The 22309-nt window shown below is 32.8% G+C and overlaps 1 protein-coding gene across 1 annotated transcript in view; it reads left to right on the top strand.

Moving 5' to 3' along the window:
* The window catches only part of LOC145279622 (vesicular inhibitory amino acid transporter-like), a 165386-nt gene that overhangs the window by 123234 nt on the left and 19843 nt on the right, over window positions 1-22309 (top strand). The window lies entirely within an intron of this gene.

Here is a 22309-nt window from a genome sequence, read left to right as displayed (position 1 = left end):
TCAGTTAAACTAATTTATCGTTTATTTTCAGTTTTGATTTTTAAAATATTGTTTTTTTATTTAAAAAATATTTATTGTTCATTTTTATTTACTTCTATTGAATAAACTTCAGTTACATACAAATCAAATCGTATTCCTTTTCTTTTTAAACTTTTTAACAACTCTTCTCCCTTTCAATTAATATTTTTATTATTAATATTGGGTGAGTTTCAGTACAAAGTATCATGTTTATCTTTTTTAATCCAATTTTGAAGTTTTCTAACGCTTTCTGTAAAAAATGTCTGCTCATTATCGACAGTCTGTGTTCCACTTGCTAGGACATATGGTGATGACGTCATTTTTCAGCTGACAGGCCATCTATGACGATGGTCACAATAAAATGCCTCTGTGATATTTGTGTTTATTTCTGTGTACATTTGTATACGTGTATGTTTTTCTGCGCATATATAGGCTTATGCATTATCCATGTATGTGTATGCTTGTCGTATGGGCTGATATATGTATATGTTTGTATGCATATATAATGTTCGATTATGTGTGGCTATACACATGTACGTGTGTATATATGTTCATTCGACTTGCATTTAGCATTTATGTATGTATATATTTATATATTTGTATTGTACTAATCTCTATTGCTCAAATTCACTTTCTGTTGTACTAATTATTATTCATACTTAGCCTATCGTTTTAAATAAGTTAACTGTACATATTCCTTAACGTATATGCGTATTTATTTTCAACTAAAGAGTCACAATAATATAATTTGAATAACATACTTCCTAAGATACAATAAATATTAAGAAAAAATGATGCTTTTAAAAAGATAAATAATGTTCCTAAAGAATACACCATACAATTTTTTAAATAAACTATTAAAATGCAGAATGTAAAGGTAAACGTAGGTGAATTTTAAAATTCTTTGGAAAATCCTTCCAAAATTATTTAGATTAACACTCTTTACATACCAAAACTTTATTAATATGTCTAAATATTATAAAAAATAAATAGAAACATTAATACCTATATAAATTAATATAAATTTAAAACACAATATATACATGTATATTTGATTATAGTATATATTATATATTATATATGTCTGCGCGGCTATATCTGTATACATGAGTATTTATACGCGTGTTTTTGTATATATATATATATATATATATATATATATATATATATATATATATATATACTAGCAAAAGTACCCGTCGTTGACTGGATTCAAAAGCAGCTTACATAAAATGAACTCTGATTTATGAAAGTATGATAGGTTATGAAAACGAAGGATTGTAAAGAGATAGCTTCGAATTTGGATGTATCAAAACCAAAGCAACATATGATGAAAGTAAAAATAAAATAGATAAACCCCATAATTTATTATACCATACCTGTTCACACTGAAACACTTATCACAATATTCTGTGGATCTATATTAAAAAAACCTTGTTAAACTTTGTGACATATTTCCATTCTATGGAGGTCGGAAGCGAACGAACACCTCATAATTTTATTATACCATATTTCTTCAAATTGAAACATAATTATCAAAGTATACTTACGCATATAGATATGAAAAGTCTTTATTAAAGTTTGTGCCTATTTCCATTCTATGGAGGCCAGACGCGAACGCAGACCCCACAATTTTATTATACCATCCCTATTTAAGTTAAAACATACTTATCAAAGTATTATTATGTACATCTATATCAAAAACAGTTGTAAACGTTTTTTATTTAAATTTTTTAATTTTTTATTTCCATACTTTGTGGACCAGGCGTGTACTCAGACCCCACAATTTTAATGAATCATCATTATGCCAGATCAAACATACCCATTCCTGTGTCTCGATGCATCTTCTATCATTATATGTGATCAGTTTTCTATAATAGTCAACCATAAAGGAGCCAAAATAACTACTATTAAATAAACTTAAATATTCCACTTATTAAAATATAAATTAAATAAATACCCAATCCGATACAAATACGAAACAGTTCAACGTTAATTTCAAAACAATAGTCACACAAAAAAATAATAAATAAATAAAAAATTGAACAAAAAGGCATCAAATTTTTATTGACAGACTAGTTGACCCAATTTTGTTAAACTTTTTTTTATAGTTCAAACACTTCCAAATGAACCGAATTTGACCTCCACTATCGCCGCCGTCTATAACCATGACAACTGCATTCACTCTGTTTCCATTTCTCCTTCCCCTAATGTTTTCACACACCCTCTCTATATTATTATATTACCCCTCCTCCTTATCACTTCCTCTAACCTTTCCCTTAAACTACCGTTTCAAATCTTCCTCCTTCTTTTAGCCCTTCTTCTTTCTTTTAACAGAAACTTGATCTTTGGAATAAATTTAAACCCATAAAAACATTCATTTTTGCCAATTGCCAGTCATGGTAATTTCTCTCTCCTCAAAATTTGAAAAGGGCTGGAACCTTTTTATTTTTGCACTTTAATTTTTCTTGCCTGATAATATCTAATATAATTGAAACTGTTGCACATTGTAGCAAGATGCAACTGTATTTATATAAAGAAATGCGTTTTTATATATATATATATATATATATATATATATATATATATATATATATATATATATATATATATATATATATATATATATGGACCAAGTAAAGAATAGATACCCTGTACCAGAAGACGACGACTACCGATGACTACCGACGACCGGCGCACATTTGAAGTTACACCGGTAATTCGACCTTGACATTGGCACAAGCACATGGCGTTGGTTGTTGTTTTGTAAACACGTCAAATAGCGGAGATGGTCGAATATTCGCGAGTAAGATTTTTAAAAAATATATTTACAAAGCATTTGAAGATTTAAAAGAAAAAATATATTTACAAAACATTTTTTAAGTAATAAAACGAACATATTTAAATTAGACACCGCCAAAAATGGCCGAAAAATCAAGTTGTTGTTGTTGTTGTTTTTTAAAACGAAATTACATTTATTAAAATCCATTATTTCTGAGTAACTTTTTCCCCCGGAAATAGAAGATATTTAAATAAATGGGTGTGTTTCTGAGTGCGTTTTTAATACATTTACAAAACTTTTTTTATAAAACTTAGAATAATAATAATTATAATTATAATAAAATAAATAAATACACAAATAAATTTAAGCCAAACTTATTAATGGCAGAAACAAATGTAAAATAACTGACTTGTTCGGATTTTTGCAAATGTTTCGTTTGTTTTTGCGACCAAGATTGATTTTTATGTACAGTGGGGTTTTTTTCAGTGTACGCTTTTAATACAATTCAATATATATTTAATTATTCTTTAGAACATTAACCGTAGCGACAATTAATATATTTTTTAAATAATATTTTTAATATTAAATTTTGATTTGATCTAATGATACCCTCACGTAATCAATTTATTAAATGACAAAGAAATCCAAAAGTAATATATTTAAATAAATGGGTGTCTTTCAGAGTGAGTTTTTAATATATTTACGGAACTTTTTAATAAAACTTAAAATAATAATAATTAAAGGCAATTATGTATTTCAGCGGCGTAAATGTTTTTCCTTTTGTTTTAAATTAAACATGGACACCAAAAATCATGGTCCCATGAAAATACTCCCCCCCCAAAAAAAAAATTAAAAAAAACATAATAATTTTGAAAAAAAAAAGAACGGCAATATGAAAATTAAAAAAAAGACCACCAATTTCTTAACAATAATTTACGCACTTGAAGTGCACATTTAGAAAAAGAAACAACAAAAAAAAAAAAAGAAAACGGCGGCCAAAATCATGGTTCCATGCAAGAGCGTAAAAAAGGACAAATTTGGCCTAAAAAACGCCAATCTGGCCAAATTTTCAAAACAAGATAGCGGTCTCGATTGTCGTACATTTAGTCTAATAAAATATGTTGAAAAAATAATAAAAGTTCAATTTTTTCGGGTTGTTATTAGGGTCTAATAATGTGTTTTATATAAAAATAAATAGTTTTTATAACTTTTTTGTCTGTCAAATAATTTATGCCGCTTTAATACACATTTGCCTAATTATAATTATAATAAAAATAATAAAATGAATAAGCTATATTAATTACAAAACATTGCCGAAATATTAATATTTTTTTTATACCTCGTAAAATTTTGGCTTAATTGGTACGTGATGACGAGTGTGGCTTTGGCTATTTTTTTTTTTTTTTTTTTGGCTTTATCGAATAATTAAATAATTTGCTTCTGCCATTAATAAGTTTACCTTAAATTTTTATTTAAATACGTTCGTTTTGTTACTTAAAAAAATGTTTTGTAAATACATATTTTTCTTTTAAATCTTCCAAAGTTTTGTAAATATATTTTTAAAAAATCTTGTTCGCGAATATTCGACCATGTCTACTATTTGACGTGTTTACAAAACAACAATCAACGCCATGTGCTTGTGCCAATATCAAGGTCGAATCACCGGTGCCACTTGAAATGTGCGCTGGTCGTCGTCTTCTGGTACAGGGTATCTATTCTTTACTTGGTCCATATATATATATATATATATATATATACATAGTAAATACCTTATAATATGTTCCCATTACGCCATTTTGAATTTTTCCAAATTCAAAATGGCGTAATGGAAACATATTATAAGGTATTTACAGCTTCTCTTCCAATTTTCGGATTTTTAATCATGTCAAAACGCACTTTGTTTCCTTTTGATGGATTGATTGTTGCTATTTCTTCTGATGAGTTAAGGGCAAAATAGATTCACTAATTGATATAATGATTAAGTCATTATTAAGATTTATTTTGTGCTACGAAAAGATGCTGTCAAGAATTGTGAATGTCAACTTAATTAAAGGAATATATTATTAGATTGTCAACATCATGAACTTTGGAATATAGACTTTTGTCATTCATTCACTATATATATATATATATATATATATATATATATATATATATATATATATATATATATATATATATATATATACTTCCATAAATGCTAAAGTACGCAAGTCTCTAAAGATAATATTCAAAGCATTGCATGCCATTGACAATAAACAAAAATGTTAATTTAGCTGTTGCTATTTTTACGAGACAACTATTGCAGCCTGTGAGAGCCGTTCTCCCGCCATGTCAAAGTATCTTAAAATGAAATGCTGGTAGAGAAGAACAAATTCAAGAAAACTGCTCATATCTATTTATTCAACAATGCAGTGAACAATGCATTTCAAATGACAGAAAAATTAATTTCTCCAAAAAATTATCTGATTGAGTTAAATCTTGGACGCCAATTTCAGATTTTTGTCAGACAACTCAAATTTCCAGAGTTTTTGTTATTACTTTGAAATGGCAGACTATGTTTATACAAGAACTTTTTAGATGAAAAATCTGAGTTTACTTTCACATGTAAGACTCAAAACGACTCACTTGAAAATAGATTTTCTCAATATTCATAGAGAATTGGCGGTAGAATTTTGCCGAGTCTTCAACAAGTATGGAAGGACCTGTTGGTCTCTTTAAAAAATTAACTTTTGAGAAGAAGACCTTATGCCAGTTCAAAAGAATGTCCGGAGCGACTTTCATAAAAAAATCCATTGGTCAATTAAGAATTAGAATCCAAGTGATGTAAAGAGGTAATGAGAGAAAAAAAGGATTATTATTGCAAAGTCATGTTTCACGTTTGCTTTAGAACGAAAAAAAAAAAAGATGGCTGTAAGCAGAGGAAAAGGTGATCAGGAAGGGAGTTCCATAACCTTACAATTCTTGGAAAGAAGTTTTTTTTTTTTTTAAATAGAAAGATGTATTACAAGGAAGTACAAACAGCGATTTGATCGAGACCACTAGACAAACGAGTCAAACAGGCTGAAACAAAGGAAGCAGGAAATAGATCAGACAATTCTGAAGAACATACGCCATAATAGCATTAAAAAAGTGAAACTAGCAACATCACGTTTGTGAGAGAGGAGGTTGCACCGGAGAAGAAAGGGTGAGGGTGGGGGTCAATCAAATTGTAGATACATTTCTGCAGTTTATCAAGAACCCTCAAATGGAACAGAGATTCAAAAGCCTACATATCTACTTCATACATGGTTTGATAGTAATAGTCTAATTTTCTTTATTTCTTTACTAACTCTACGGTTGAGAGGTTGAGGAGAATCTGTATTGAACACCTATATATCTATGTTAGTTCTAGTAATGGGGCTCTTTGATTTCAAAGAACTTACTGAAGTAAAACAAGAACAGTAGACACTGACTTCATTGGAGTTAAAACTTTAACATCATATAATAGATTCGTGTAAGCATCGCTATAAAAGGCTCTATCTGTTCGTGGGACAATCTGTCACATTTGAGTCTTAACTATCATTCCCATCGTTAAACACGCAGATAGAAAAGACGCATCTTAAGAATATACCCGTTTTTGTTATTCTTCTCCTTCTCTATTAACTATAAATAATCTAATATGGCTGCCATTGATGATTTCGTTTGAGGGAAAGACACAATCAGCCGTCATCAGTCAGACCCGTTGCCATCAAAGCCAGCGATTAACTGACAATCAATTTGACGGCGCGAAATTCTCGATTGTCCGATTCTCCTGCAGATGTGAGTTTCTCTTAAGTGGAAGAATTAATAATTTCTAGCGTTCGTTCACTGAACATAAACACGCGAACACAAAAAAGTCCATCCTTTATCCAACTGACGCATTTAGGTATATAAATGTTAGTTCAAACCTAATCGTCACTGGAAAACTAAAATATTATTTAAAACTTCATCACGATAGAATATACCATTTAAATCTTAAGTAAAACAAGTGTGACGGACTCAGTTACAAATAAATACAATTTTAACGATAAATAAAAATGCCCGTTAAATTTTAATGTTGACTTGCGGACTTTTAGACGCGCATCTATTACATGAATGTTTTGACAATTTAGTACACACCAGCGCAGCAGCTGCAATGAAAATGAGTGGATTGGGAAACCGGACATATATATATTCCAGAAGTAAAGCCTCCTAATTTTTAACTCAAAAAGTTGAAAAACAACGAAGACGGGAGTCGTACATTTAAAATGAACTACCTTTCATTCTCATTAAATTATTTTTCTACATAGTCATCAGCATTCTCAATGCATGTTTGCTCGGAATTCAATGGCGCATTTCTGCTTCTTAAGCACGTCCATGACGTAGGTTGCTTTTTTTTTTAGAGTTTTACACCGTCAATATTGGAACAGAGAGATGAAACTTTCAGGTCATGAATGCGTAAATTCAGTCATCATAATAATGCAATTTACAATTTCATCTAACCCATTCAGGCGGAATAAAAAATAGAAGACATTACTTTTGGAATGCCCCTTGCGTGTGTATATATATATATATATATATATATATATATATATATATATATATATATTATTATTATTATTATTATTATTTTATATTATTTTATTATTGGAATTCTTTGATATGAGTAATTTGTATATTCATTCATTTATTTGCGGATTTGTTATCTTCATCTTCGTTGTTTCACGGCAACTAATTCTCTGGCCGATTGAAACCGCTATCTTCAGACAGTGCTCTTAACTGTATCCTCGGTAATTACTGGCTTCCATAATTGTTGTAGCCTTACCACGTTTTGACCAAATAATCCTCTGGCCGGCTTTGGGTAGGATTGAAACCGCTATCTTCAGACAATGCTCACTTGGAACCATAGAGACTCAACGGGGCCCGTGGAACAGTGGATAGAAGCGTTGAGTCTCTACAGCTTCAGGTGAGCATTTTCTGCAGGTAACAGTTTCAATCCGAGCCAAAGCCGGTTAGAGGATTAGTTGACCAAAACGTGGTAAGACAACAACTATGGAAGGCAGTAATTACTGAAGATACAATTAAGAGGATCAGAATTTTTATTCCGTCGCGGTTAACCACCTGACGAAGGCCAGAAAGTTGGCCGAAACGTCGTGAAACAACTATGAAGATGAGGATAACAATTTGCAAATAAATGATTATTACTTCATATAAAATTTTTATAAGATATATTTTATGTATCAATTTTCAGTAGTTATTTCAGCATACTTAATGCGTAAGAAAAGTTAAGTATTAAATTATGAAAATACATATGGCAGTTACACAGAATTTTCCGCAACGAAGACGGGAATTGTACCTCTTCCGTTATCAAAACACTTTGTTATTTCAATAACATACCAGTTCAAATGTCGGTCACTCACCTCTTTATCCGGGACATCCGATGTTACCCTGCCAAAATATAATATACGTGATGTTAAGTTTGTAAATGAATCGATCAGATTCTTTGTTATTCTCGCTCCCGTTTTCATCAGTGAACTCGTTTGGGTTGATTTGGATTTCTCTTTTAGTTGTCTTGTTTTGCAGTAAAAAAAAATGGACCAAGACGACTATGGATTTTTTTTACACAGATTCAACCGAAAAACAAGAAAAACAATTAGAAAAATTGAAAAACTAAAAAGAAAGTGTAGTAGTCTAGTGTAGGGTATAGAAAGAAATGCGTGTTCCATCTCACGTTCGGGTGTCATCAATTTGTTGAGGTGGTGCAAAATAGGGAAAATGAATTGAATTGAGAAAGAGACGAACTACGTGTTAAATTGAATTAAACGAGCTAGGATTTATTTCGTGAAGAAACAAGTGAAAGAAAGAGGTACTACACGTGTTTAGTTTGGCGTGCGTCTCTCGCTGTTTACTGGTGAGGAGGAAAGTCTGTTGTAGTATATATAGAGAGAGAAAATGAGAAAAAGTCAATCCAGGCCATGGAGAGAGAAAGCATATAAGGTGTACGTACGGCCTGTTAGCTTTTTGCCCCACATGGTCGCAAGTGGCGTGAGGCACGCGCGTGCGCCTGCCGAAACGGCGGCGGCTGGTGCGCCGACCACTCACCTCGAAAACTGGTCCGAAAAGGGAAGATGCTGCTTATTGCTCTTGCTTTTATAATTGTTTCCGGTGGTCTTTTGCGCATGTGTGGATTTCCTTTGGAAGGGGAAGTGACGTTGCCCCTGTGTGCGTATGTGAGTACATGTGTGTACGTTAGCGTGTGTGTGTATGCACGTGATTGTGAGTGTATGTACGCGAACGTTAATATATGTACTTGTGTGTACATGTGCGCGTATGTTTGTGTGTGCGTATGTATATGACAAGAAATATGGCTTGAGATGTGAACGCGTGTTTTTGTGTGAGACTAGAAAAGGCTCCCACAAAAGCTTATTAAGCAAGAACACTCCGTGCTATTTAACAATACTTGTTCTATATTTTATTTATTTAGGATAGTTCGTTTTAAAGTATAAAGAAGCACACGGTTTCTTATGAATTTATTTTCAATAGGAATTCAACAGTTATTTAGTTTGTCAAAAAATATTGCTTAACTTAATAAAGTCAAGAGGTGTATACTATTATAAATAGAGACAGAGATAGTAAACGACGAAAGTTATAAAAACTTATAGCCACCACTTGTAGAGAAGGGTGGAGTATGCGAATTTCAGGCTATTGCTTCTGAATACTGCAGATATAAGAACGGCTCAATAGAAGGTGTTTAGTCCTTTAGGCTATAGTAGATTAAATGTGGGTACATGAATTTAATGACTTATTATAAGTTCATTTACGTGTTTCAATAAATCAAGACAAAAGACAACAAAGGATGGTGTACAGTCACCGATTGTGGCCTACTTCCTGCGTAATCTGTAACGTATGCGCGCGCACACACACAAACATATGTAGATACTTATGGGAACGGGAAGGAGTTTTCTTATTTATCTGTACTTTCACCTCGATGCCTCCGTTCAGTCTCGAAAGACAAAGGATACTCTCGTAGGAGCAGCTGTTCGTGTAATTATGAGACAAGGGTTGCGCAATCCTCAACCACACCTCTCCTGAATCGGCACTGCTTGAGTCCAGTGGTAAGGAGAAGACTAGGACGACTGGAAACAATGCCAAGATAAGCGGAGAGCACATACAGCACCTGGAAGTCTCAAATGGTCACCTATTTTAGTACTGTCCAGGTTCAACGTCGCTTAACTTCGGTGATCCAGCGGGAACTGGTATTTCAACGTGATTATGCCGTATACACTTTCACCTAACATTTTATTAAACAAACCATGCCAAAAGAACTAGATTTAATCTGCTTATCCTATCTAAACAAAAATATCACGATCCGTCTTCTGCATAAGTCCCGTAACATATGTAAATACAGAATAGTTAACAAAGCCTCCCTCCCAAATAATAACATTACTATTTCAGCACGATCCGTCAAAATACAATTGAATGCAATCTTAAATAAAACCACGGTTCAATTTCAGCATTACAAGTTTTATATTTGTTTGAATAAAATCTACACCAAAACTAATTGACAGATTATTATCAATTTTGGAGCACAGTTGCTAGGCGCAGGGAGGGAGGGGGGCATATAAATATGATCTATAACTACTTTGCATTGTTTCGTTTACAAACTTCTTTTGTTTACTTTTATGGCCCCGGGTAACGCCGGGTAGCCCTGATATATATATATATATATATATATATATATATATATATGTGTGTGTGTGTGTGTGTGTGTGAGAGAGAAAGAGAGAGAGAGAGAGAGAGAGAGAGAGAGGTGTAAGAGAGTAAAGGGCTAAAGAGAAAGATCTAAAATAGTTTCATGTGGAGAGATGAGAAACGATCGAATAAAATGAAATCCATGTAATGGCGAACATATGAAACCGGAAATCCATTTTCATTCAATTTATCGAATGATATTAAAGAAACGCGCTTCCATTTGTACAAAATTGAGCGAAGTATGTTGATTCTTATTTATGACGAATGTTCCATAATGCCTATAGCCTGAGGCTCGAAACCTAGTATGGTCAGCTGCGCTTATGGGCTGCTGCAGGCGAAACACGTGTCCACAGATAACTGTATATATTTTTTTTGTTTAAACTCAAATGTTTTAAGTTCAGTCTAAGGTTCTAATCTGTAAATTAATTATAAATTAATATCAATAAAATTTTCGAATTTTCCGATTCCCGATTCGGATTCTGATTAATCGTCCTAACACTACTAATATTGGAAGAAATAGTGTACATATATCTTTAGAAGGAACAGCGAAAACTTATTCTTAGTCTAAAATGAATACATGCATTTTCTTTTTATACAAGCGATGACGTTGAAGTACGCCGGCGCGCAATTACCCTACTGGGCGAGCTGAATCCGCAGATCTCGTTAAATCATTCAAGAAGGTGGAAATTCTTTTGTGAAATCTGATCTCTATATACCCTATTAATTATCTTACCTTGCTCTAAATTAAACTAAATATAACCAACATTGCCTACAGTAAGGCCTGGCAGCTGTTTCTACAACATTTAGTTAATTAGTTTAGGAGTGAAGCCTGTATATACAGATATATAAATATATACACATAGATAGCTTTGTCTATATAAAGACATATAGAAATTAAATAGAATAGAGGACGCGTGGTGCGTGCTTGTGTGTGGAAGTCTGTTCGTATGTGTTTGCAAAGTGTCTGCCGCTTATCTACAGCTGTCTTCTGTAAACTACTTAATTCCGTTCAGTCTGTTTTCATAGAATTTGACAAAAAGAAAAATAATAGAAGAAATCGTTGTTTTCTTGTTTTATTTTTCGTTTTTCGTTTTTCGTTTCGATTTGGTCTGTGTCCAAGGAAATCACAAATGATTAACCAAACCACAGATTTCCATGTTTCATCATTTTTTTTTCTTCTTTTCGTTTTTGTTTCTCTTTTTCCAGTAAGATACTATGTAACGACCCATTCCACATTTTCGTATCACCCACCGATGCGTACAATGATAATGATTTAATGGCCGCATCAGTGTTGTTGTGTTATTTGTTCCGCGTTTTTTTCTTGGCCAGCCGGTAAAAGGATCAGTTCGATAACTGAAAGAAACCCAATAAGCTCTTCCGTTTTCCTTATTGGTTCAAAGAAAATAAAACAAGGAAATCGGCGATAGAAACAGATTTTTGAAATATTTTTTCTGCTTTTGTGTTTTGATAGTTGAATCAATTGGAAAGCTAGTAGTTAGATTCGAGATTAAGAAATTTCCCTTTTTTTTACAATATAATCACTGCTTATCAAGGCCTGTATGTCACTCAAGGATGAGAGTTAATGGGTGTCAGGTGATGATCGCTTATGGTGGAACTTGGACGAGATAAGTTATTTTAGAGGACGGCTCATCAAGAACTTGTTTACGTTGGACTTGAAAATGACCATGTTATAATCTTCTAGGAAGCAGTGACGCGGTATTTTATTCTACAGTCGAACGTCTCTACGAAAAAAACTCTGCTTATAATCTTTTTTCTTTTTTATTTCTTATTATAAAATTTTCGCTTAGTTTTAGGTACAGATAGAGAGTAAAGGAAATTGCTGATAAGGTGTTTGCGGTAAATTTCTTACAAGTAGGAACCATAGAATGAAGCTCAGTCGAGCACCTGGCATCATTTTGATATTCTGTAAGTTTGAGGTCAAATAGATTAATGTATTGATGCGTCAAATAGATTAATGTATTGATGCGTACCCACCTCGACGTAATCACCCCCGACAAACCCAATAGGCAGCAAAATCCCACCCCTACACAGTATAGATCCCCAGATGACAGAAAGCCTTCTACTTTAATAGTTTCTTACCCAGAGCTGCTAGACTTTGGAATTCCCTACCGGGTTCCTACTTCCCTAACTTTACTGGCATGCTGAAGTTCAAGTGTAATGTAAGCAGACATCTTGCTGATCAACTCCCTACATAGTATTCCTGCAATTTATGCCCCAGATAGTAGCCCCCACCCCTACAATAAAGTGGCACTGTGCCTTGCTGGAGGTGAAAATGCAATAAAAATATAGGATGCATCCTTAAATCTAAGAAAAAGAATTATTATATGAAAATATAACTAAGCTAGAAACAGAAAATAAAATTACTGCATACACCGACTTACGCGAACTTCTAAAAGCGGAAGATATTAAAAATCTGACACAATAAAATACAACAATCCAATTCATTACTACCTCCCTATCTAAAACAAGCTGGTAATGAATCCCACAACTATCCAAATATCATTATAAAAATCGGATAAAGCAAACATATTTGTAGCACTTGATAAATCTATCATACTAAACTTTAAACATTTCTTGATTACCACACAAAATTCAAAAGAATTAACAAGAACATTACTAATATATTAAAAATAACATAACAGACTTACCGCTTACAATAATGTACAAATCTGTAATTAGCCGCTTCCCAAAAAATAATTGGAGATTACAAACCTGGTTATTTATACAGAGCAGTTAAGAAATATATATATATATATATATATATATATATATATATATATATATATATATATATTATATATATATAAAGTTGCGGACTGTTTTCCTCATATTCGTAGTTGTTGTTGTTTTACCACGTTTCAGCCAACCATTTCTCTTGGCTGAAGAAGGCCAGAGGATTAGTGAGCCAAAACATGGTAAGACAACTATGGAAGGCAGTAATTACTGGGGATACAGTTAAGAGACTTAGCATTCCTATCCCGTCGTAGTTAACAAACTAAAGAAGGTAAGATAAATAGTTAGCCGAAACGTAGTGATACAATAATAATTATGAAGATGAGGATAACAGACCGCAACTAAATAAATATACAAATTACCCATTCCAAAGGATTTCAATTAAAATCTATATAGCTATAAAAGTGAACGTGTCTGTGTGTCTGTCTGTGTACATTTTCCTACGCAATAACTCTGTCAATTTTTAGTCTACAGGCTCGAAATTTGATATACAGGGTATGGAGATTTGGGAAAATCTTTGTGATCGGTTTTCGGCCAGAAATTTGGCTGTTAAGGAGTCAAAGGTCAACGATTTGACCTTTGAGAACTCTACCAAACTCCTCCGCCAATTTTGGGTCCAAACACTTGAAATTTTAGATATAGGTTCCTTGGACATGAGTCTAACTTAAGAACTTGATTTGAGCCCAAAACAATTAACTTTAAGGGGCCATAATAGGGGTCAAATTTTTAAAAAATTGACCGTTTTTTTTTGTTTTGTTTTTTTGCTCAGCATACACCTCCAATCTCCCAGGCAACATCGGGCACCCATGCTAGTAATATATAAACAAAAACCGTTTTCTCACCTCCACCCTATCGTATCACAAATTGCTACTCCGGTTTATTCCTTCACAAAAACTCTACATAGAACTTATCAGTCCCCATCTACCTAATAAATCCACTATCCACGTCACTTTAAGTTCGATAACAGAAAGAAAACCAATAAGTTTCTCTGTTTCATTTATTGGTTTTAAGAAAAAAATAAAATATAATCAGCGATAGAAGCAGATTTGGTTTAAGAGAGGATAGTCTTAAGATGCGCCCATTCGATCAATAAATTCTATTTCAAACACGCGTGACAGACCAACTAAAATGTTATTTCGGTACTTATGTAGTATGAGAACCGTGCTATTATCGAAATCGTTCGGACGGTTTACGGGAATTGCCGAACAACAGTTCTGTGATATTTTTGCGCAAAATTTGGCCAATTTTTGCAATGAAAAATATATTATTTTTATCAGTTGGAAATTCATTGAAATATCCATTGAAAGATGAAAACAAATTAAATGAAAATGTAATTAACAATGAAAACAATTTCAATGAAAAATTAATTTAAAAATGAAAATAATTTTAATGAAAACTTAATTGAAAAATGAAAACAAATTAAAGTAAAGATTAATTGAAAAATAATTAAAAAAATGGATACAATTTTAATGAAAAATTAATTGAAAAATGAAAACAAATAAAAAATTAATTGAAAAATGAAAATAATTTTTATGAAACAATAATTGAAAATTTAATTAAAAATGAATACAAATGAAAAATTAATTAAAAAATGAAAACAATTTCAATGAAAAATTAATAAAAAAATTAAAACAATTTCAATGAAAAATTGATTGAGAAATGTAAGCAATATTTTCGAATAATTATTAGGCTATTATTACGAGACTTTCAGAAAATTAAAATTCAAATCAAGAAAAAAAAACATCCATTGTAAGACAAGTTTCATGAATAAATGTTTTTTTTTTAATAACAAATAAGTGATTTCGGCATTTTCCGTAAACCGCTCAAGCGATTCCGATGATAGCTTATACTGCAGAAATACCGTTATTTCTATAACTCAAGATGAATTACGTAAGCATAAACCCTCAATTTAACATCGACAGGCAACATGAATAGAAACAAATTCATTGAAAACTTTTCAATGCTATTGCAAATAAGGTGGGCTCCCTCTACTGTGTTAGAAAACTGCTCACACCTCTCAGTATCCTGTATATCTACAAAGTCACTATCCGCATATGCATAGAGTAGTGATGTTACATCTGGACTTCTGCATCTGCCACTAGTTTCTCCCTAAAAGTCCAAAGGTCCAAAAAAGAGTCTCCCATTTAATAGCCCCGTTTTGTCAACCAGACACAACTCCTCTCCCATCGCCGCAATGTAACACTTGTGACCCCTAAGTTTTAATACCCCTGAATATCCTGACAAACGGCAAAATTTCACCCCTTCACTTCAATTGTCTCTAGATGCTGGAAAATTTTCTTTTCCAATAATTTCTTCCCTTGAACTGCTTGACTTTCGAATCCATCCTCTCTTTCCGGCTTTCCTGATTGTACTAACATTTAGTAATTTAAACGTTATGTGAACAGACATCTTGCTGCCCAACTCCCTACATAATGCCCATTTAGACGTAGTCCCAATATAGCAATCACTTATATTCAAGTATTATATATATTGGGCTGAATAAATATAAAAGAAACAAAAGAAATCTCAACTTTCAACGCCTCCTTCTCCAACATCAAATGTCTACGTTTGAAAGGTTCAAATGATTCAATTTCGGGAGACCAAACTTCCATAAACAAAGTTTCTTTCCGAGAACTACCCATGTGTAGAACACAATACCACGGGGATGCTTCCCAACTGACTATAACATGTTTGTTTTTCAGTTCAATATAAAGTTCTTGTTAAATAATCAAATTTTGGCAAATTTCCACCATTACTGATCATTACGATGTTGTTTCACTGGTTACCTGACACTCATTAATCTTTATTCTCGAGTGGCCTTTGGGCCTGGATTAGTGGTGACAAAAAAGCTAGAGCATAACAGGCTGATGGACAGAATGACAAACAGATTGAGCCATCTAGTAAATATGTATGAACTTAGAACTTAGAATTAAAAAAAGAGTCGTCAACCCAATAGGCTCTGAACTATCAACTAAACTCCAACCTTTGTCTCATCGCCGAAACGTAGCATTCTCGTGCCTTTTTTACAAGTATTTCAATGACAAGTGCTCTGACGAACTCCAATCACGAGTGTCCCCTCGACAACAATACCATCGGCAAAGCTGACAAGCAGCAAAATCCCACCCCTACACTCTAGCGATCCCTAAATGCCGTAAAGCCTTCTACTCGAATAGCTTTTTCCCTCAGACTGCTGCACTTTAGAATTCTCTTCCCCGGCCTCTGCTTCACTGACTGTGCTGACATGCAAAAATTCAAGTGTAATGTGAACAGAGATCTTGCTGTCCAACTCCCTAAACAGTATGCCCGCAAATTTGGTCCCAAATAGTAGCCCCTTACAACTAAGTGGCTCTGTGTCTTGTTTGGGGTGAAATGACACAAAAAAAAAAACTCCCTGCCGCTTGCCTGTTTCCCACCTGACTACAACTTGGAGATCTTCAAGTCCAACATAAACAAACTCCTGACAAACCGCCCCCTTAAGTAAGACACTCTATCAAAAAACCCCAATACTAACGATTACTACAATACTATCTCATTGATTACTGTACACGCAATAACCCTTATCCCTGAGTGGCCTTCGGGCCTTGATAAGTGGTGACCCCCATGTAAAAAATAAATAAATATTATTACTTCGCATCGCCATGGGTTCGCAGGCATATGTGTTCAGTAATAATCAATTCTAAATAAGTCTTCTAGAGGTTGACGATTGTATCCTTTGAATACAATACAAACTACTTAAGACTTCTACGCGATCATGGCTAACGGAATGAAAGCAGTCTAACCTAGTGGAGTAAACAAATTGTCCCGTTCAATATTTTGTACAGATTTCAGAGTTCGAAATAAAGATTCATGAGTTCGATAAAGGGTAATTGAAGAAGGTCGGAGGTTACATCGGTCGAAACATTGTGAGAATAACTTCCAAGATGAGATTAGTCGTCTGAATAATCCAAATGATCAGTCCTCATCTAATGCATTCCGGACTATAAGATAGCTCCGAAGAGATAGACTATTCACTGTTATTTGCCACATCTCTCTTTGGATTTCCTGTCCATGACGTCATATCCTGACCATAAATTATTTTGGTGTTATTTATTAAAAATGGAAATAGCTGTTAAGGTATAATGTTCCTTCAAATTATTTTGAAACATGAAATTTATCATTTTACTGGCTGGATGCCAGGCGTTGCCCGGTAATACAGTAACTTAAACATAATATTTTAATTCAAGCAGATTGCGCATGTATTATTATAGAATCAATCCTCTACTGAATATTATATGTCACGAGTTATAATTTGCCCGGTAGACTAATTCGCAAAATAAATAAATAAATAAATAAATAAATAAATAAATAATACTGATAATATTGTTCATCAAATTCCGTCTGTGTTTGTTTACAATATCACGTCAGCTGATATTTGGGATTGATGATGAATGTCCTAGAAATGTCACTTCTGATTAATGTTTAGTTTTAAAATATGCAAACGAAGAAATGATTTACGGCGATTTTAAATGATACCTCTTTTATTTTTATCGTAAATTGAACTCATTAATAAGAAAAAATTAAAATAGTCACGTACACCCAGGCTTAAACAGTGAATTATTCGATCTGTAGTCGAATGTTCTACCACTGCGCTATATCTCTAGATGTCAATAATCCTGAAAAAAAAAAATGGTATGCTGAGATTTTATTATTTCCCGTGGTCAGTGTTACATAAAATATTCTTCTCTAAAAATTCTTCTATTTTTAAATAGTAGAGTGGAGTGGAATAGAGTAGAATAGAGAGAGAGAGAGAGGGAGGGAGAGAGAGAGAGAGAGAGAGAGAGAGAGAGAGAGAGAGAGAGAGATTTTAATTGTTGCATTTTTAGGTTGAACATGTTTACTAGAAATTAAAAATGAGGGATGACTTAATTGAGACGTTCAAAATAATTCATGGAATTCTAAATATAGAACAAACGTTTTTCATGTCTTTCCTGCACTGGAAATGTAACGAGATTTCATAAAAAAAATCTATTATGTCGTTCGATTTAGTTTTTCCCACTTTCTTATAATCAAAATCAACATGCAATTATTTGCATCTACGTAAATGTCTATCTCGTCACATCAAAGAAATAGCGATTATAAAACTGCCGGGTGAAACTATTTCAAGTGTTTAGAAAACGGTGGAAGCAAATAACAAATCCGAAAACACTCATCATCCGAAATGAATTCGGAAAGAAATCTTTTACTCTAGTTCCATAAAGAGATATTTTCGTTCTTTTCCTTTCCCCATCTTCTTGCTAAACTGATTCATACGTTGTTTTTTTTTTTTTTTAATTTTTCCAGTTTTAGCTATATTACTTCTGTTTTATAACTCTTTTTAATGATTAAGGCGTTATTTTATATGAATATGAATACTTTATGGAAATCACTCCAGACAAGGTATGAGACCATTTTATGTAAGGAACTAAAAATAATACTATTTCAAGGTCAAAAACGATCCATCGATAAGTGTTAGATGGATAGATTCTCAGAAAGCAGCAATTATTTCCCCTTTATCAGAAGGCATCAGCTAAGGAACAAAACATTCTCTACATTTCCAGATGTGCATTGTCTAAAGATAGCGGTTTCAATCCTATCCAAGCAAGCCAGAAGATTAGTTGGACAAAACATGACGAGACAACTATGGAAGGCAATAATTACTGTCATGTGGTGAACCAACAAAAACTATGAAAAAAGAATGAATGCACAAATTATGAAGCGTCATCACAAACGATTTCAAAAAGGGTTTTGCTTTCTTTTTGTGCGGTGGTCTTTATTATATACTATGAATGTACAGACGTGTATTTTATTTCTATATACGTTTCTACCCGGGTAGGGCGAGGTAAATACAGATGGTATAAAATAATGTAGTATACTTGTTTTGATTTTTAAATTTTACATGTTTAACGCCGCTTAAAGACACGCACGCGTATCGTGAAACATCCAGTTTGTAAAGCAAGGAATTACACTGGAAAATTAATCTTTAATAAAGCAAACTAGTTATGAAAGGATTTGCTGGGTTCGACCCCGCAGCGACCAATATGTATTGATCATACGACTTAAGGGATTTGTCAAACAAGTCACCATTCTCTTCAACTATTTTCCTTTAAATATTTTTTATGTATCTGTTAGTAACCATTGCCGTAAAGATGTACTTGAATATTTCTTTTTGATATTTTTTCCTTTTAATATATTTTCTTCTTTTTATACGTATTTTATTAATTCATTTTTCAATTTTTTATTTGCGTACTTTTTATACATGTATTATTTTATTTTATTTTTCAATTTATTTTTTTAACATGCTTTGTTATTCTTTTCTTTCTGGTGTTTTGCAACATGATTTTTTTTTTCAATTCGATCGATCGAACTCGTTTACACCTCCCCAGATGACGCTGCTTTTCGCGCCTTCGAAAGAGAGGTCAGCAGAATCTGTCAATATTCTTAAACTTTACTGTTTTTTTTCTTCTACCTTTTCTTTCTTATTCACCCCCTCGCCTTATCGACCCTATTGCCGCATCCCGACCCGCGTCTATTGTTTCTCGCTAGACCCGCTGTCTTCAGCTTTTCAACTCGCCAATAAATCCCGATACATAAGTTCCTCATTGATTATTCGATCGCCTTGCAGATCTTAAACTATATGCCAATATGGGAAGTCGGTTTCGCAAGATGCGACGAATGAGAAAGTGAACAAGAATTAGTTAGCGGGATGCTCTATGTATCGGCGAATAGATGTGTATGTGTTTGGTAGCATGTATGCTTTTATTTTCGTGGGTGTCATAGTGTTCATGGTGTGTATTTGTGTACATACATTCATACATTGTGTATATATATTCATATATTTGTCTGCAAACCATTGCTTGTGTGCCTGTACGTACCATCATAGTATATATATTTCCATGCCAGTTATTTGTGTATATGTATGGCTGTATTATGTATGTGCTTATAGAAGCTTCTGGGAATATATATATATATATATATATATATATATATATATATATATATATATATATATATACGAGCAAATAGTTAATAAAACATGTTAAAAAAACACTTTGAAATGAGTTAAAAAAATATTTAATCTGAAAAGGAAACACTAGATAAGTGGATAGTCCTTAATCCGCGGAGTTTCGAAGAAATACTTTACTTCTCATCAGAGGGAAGGAATTAGCAAAATGCGGGATCGGATTTTGCATGCAAAAGTATTTGATGAAACATGAATTTTAACATGTTTTATTAACTGTTTGCTCGTATTATAAGCTCTATTTCCTATTTGGTTTTATCGAGCTTTTACATCTGGCTGAGATAACTTTATGAATATTAATTCTTTAATATTTATAATATACTTTAATTTTACCATCTTGGCTCATTTTGGTAAATTTAATTGTAATTTTTATTTTATATATATATATATATATATATATATATATATATAGAGAGAGAGAGAGAGAGAGAGAGAGAGAGAAAGAGAGATAGAGATAGATAGATAGATAGATAGATAGATAGATATAAGAAAGGTGTTAATAATGTTGTAGAATACCAGCTGGTCTGATTTTGTATTCTTTGTTTCGTTTTTATGGCATATTTTTGGTGCGTCTTTTGAAAAAGAGAGTTACTTCTCGAAATTATCACAGCCATTTACAATCCTTTGTTCATAAGTCACTTCACTTCAACATTCGGTATTCTACATTTCTCCCTTCTCATACACTTACACCTTTAGACTTTTCCCTTATTTCTAATACCTACAAACACTAGTGTTTCATTATTTCGGAATCATCAGTGCAGGGAGTTAAGATTACAATCGGTCTGGACAGATGTATGTGTGTGTGTGTGTGTGCGTGCGCGCACACATACACTTTTCATTCATGAAATGTGTATGGGCTTATACATACATGAAAAGTGTATGTACGAGTATCTGTTTATTTTTTTTACTATTCTTATCTTTTTGTTATTTTATATTGTTTTGTTCGTTTGGTAATGGCCAGACAATCAGCCGCAATTTCAGCCGAGAGATTTTTTAGGATTCTGTTGTGGGCTCAACCTTACGTATAATAATAAACTTTTCCACTTAGTATAAAGACCGGAGAATATATCTCTCGGTGGTTATACTCGAGCCTTGCACCCGTGGCAGTCGGACTGACGTATACCAACACTCTTCATTTGTTGTAGTTGCTTATTTGTTTAATATATTTTGTTTCCATTAATTATCGAGTTGTGTTTTTCTTCCTGTTCCTTTACGCACAATTATTATTATTTATTATGTGTCTCTTGCACTTGGTTCATCGAATATATTCGCAAAGTAATTTTTTGGGAAATTTTCATTCATGATCCCGATTGCTCCTATGATTATTGGAATGGTTAAGATCTTTAAATTTAATTACTTTGCCGCACATAAGACCTTAATATTTCCGTATATTTTCATCTCTTTAAGCCAGTATCATTGGAGATACTGACTTAAACTAAGGTTGTTACTTGTTCCTCTTGTCATATCACTATGTCATGCTTACCAGCTCCTTTTTATCGATATGTAGATTGCATAATTAGTGTGAATTCTGACTTATTTCCAACAGGTTTTTCTAAATACTCGCTGTTAAACTGGATATTCATTTTTCAACAAATAGTCTGTGCCTAAACTTAAACGTACATTCCATAAACAAAGCTTCTTTCTTAAAACTACACGTGTTACATATATGAATGGCTTATGATCGTCTTGGTTGTATGGAACTCTCTTCCGTTTGCCGGCTTTCCAGCTAACTACAATAGGATCGTTTTCAAGTCCAATAAAAACAAGTTCTTGAATAGTCGTCCCCTTAAGTAATCTAATTTATCAATTTACACTACTAACTATTACTACAATATTGTCTCATTGACTACTGTACACGTATTAACCTTTATCCTCGGATAGCCTTCGGACTTTGATAAGTGGTGACTCGTTTGTCAAAAAAAAATCACTGACCCTGCTACTTCAAAACACTATGGTCCAGTATTTGT

Source organism: Euprymna scolopes, chromosome 7 (genome assembly GCF_053919585.1).
Source record: "Euprymna scolopes isolate OS-2025 chromosome 7, ASM5391958v1, whole genome shotgun sequence".
NCBI classification, from domain to species: Eukaryota; Metazoa; Mollusca; class Cephalopoda; order Sepiida; family Sepiolidae; genus Euprymna; species Euprymna scolopes.
This window is presented reverse-complemented; position numbering and strand designations above follow the sequence as displayed.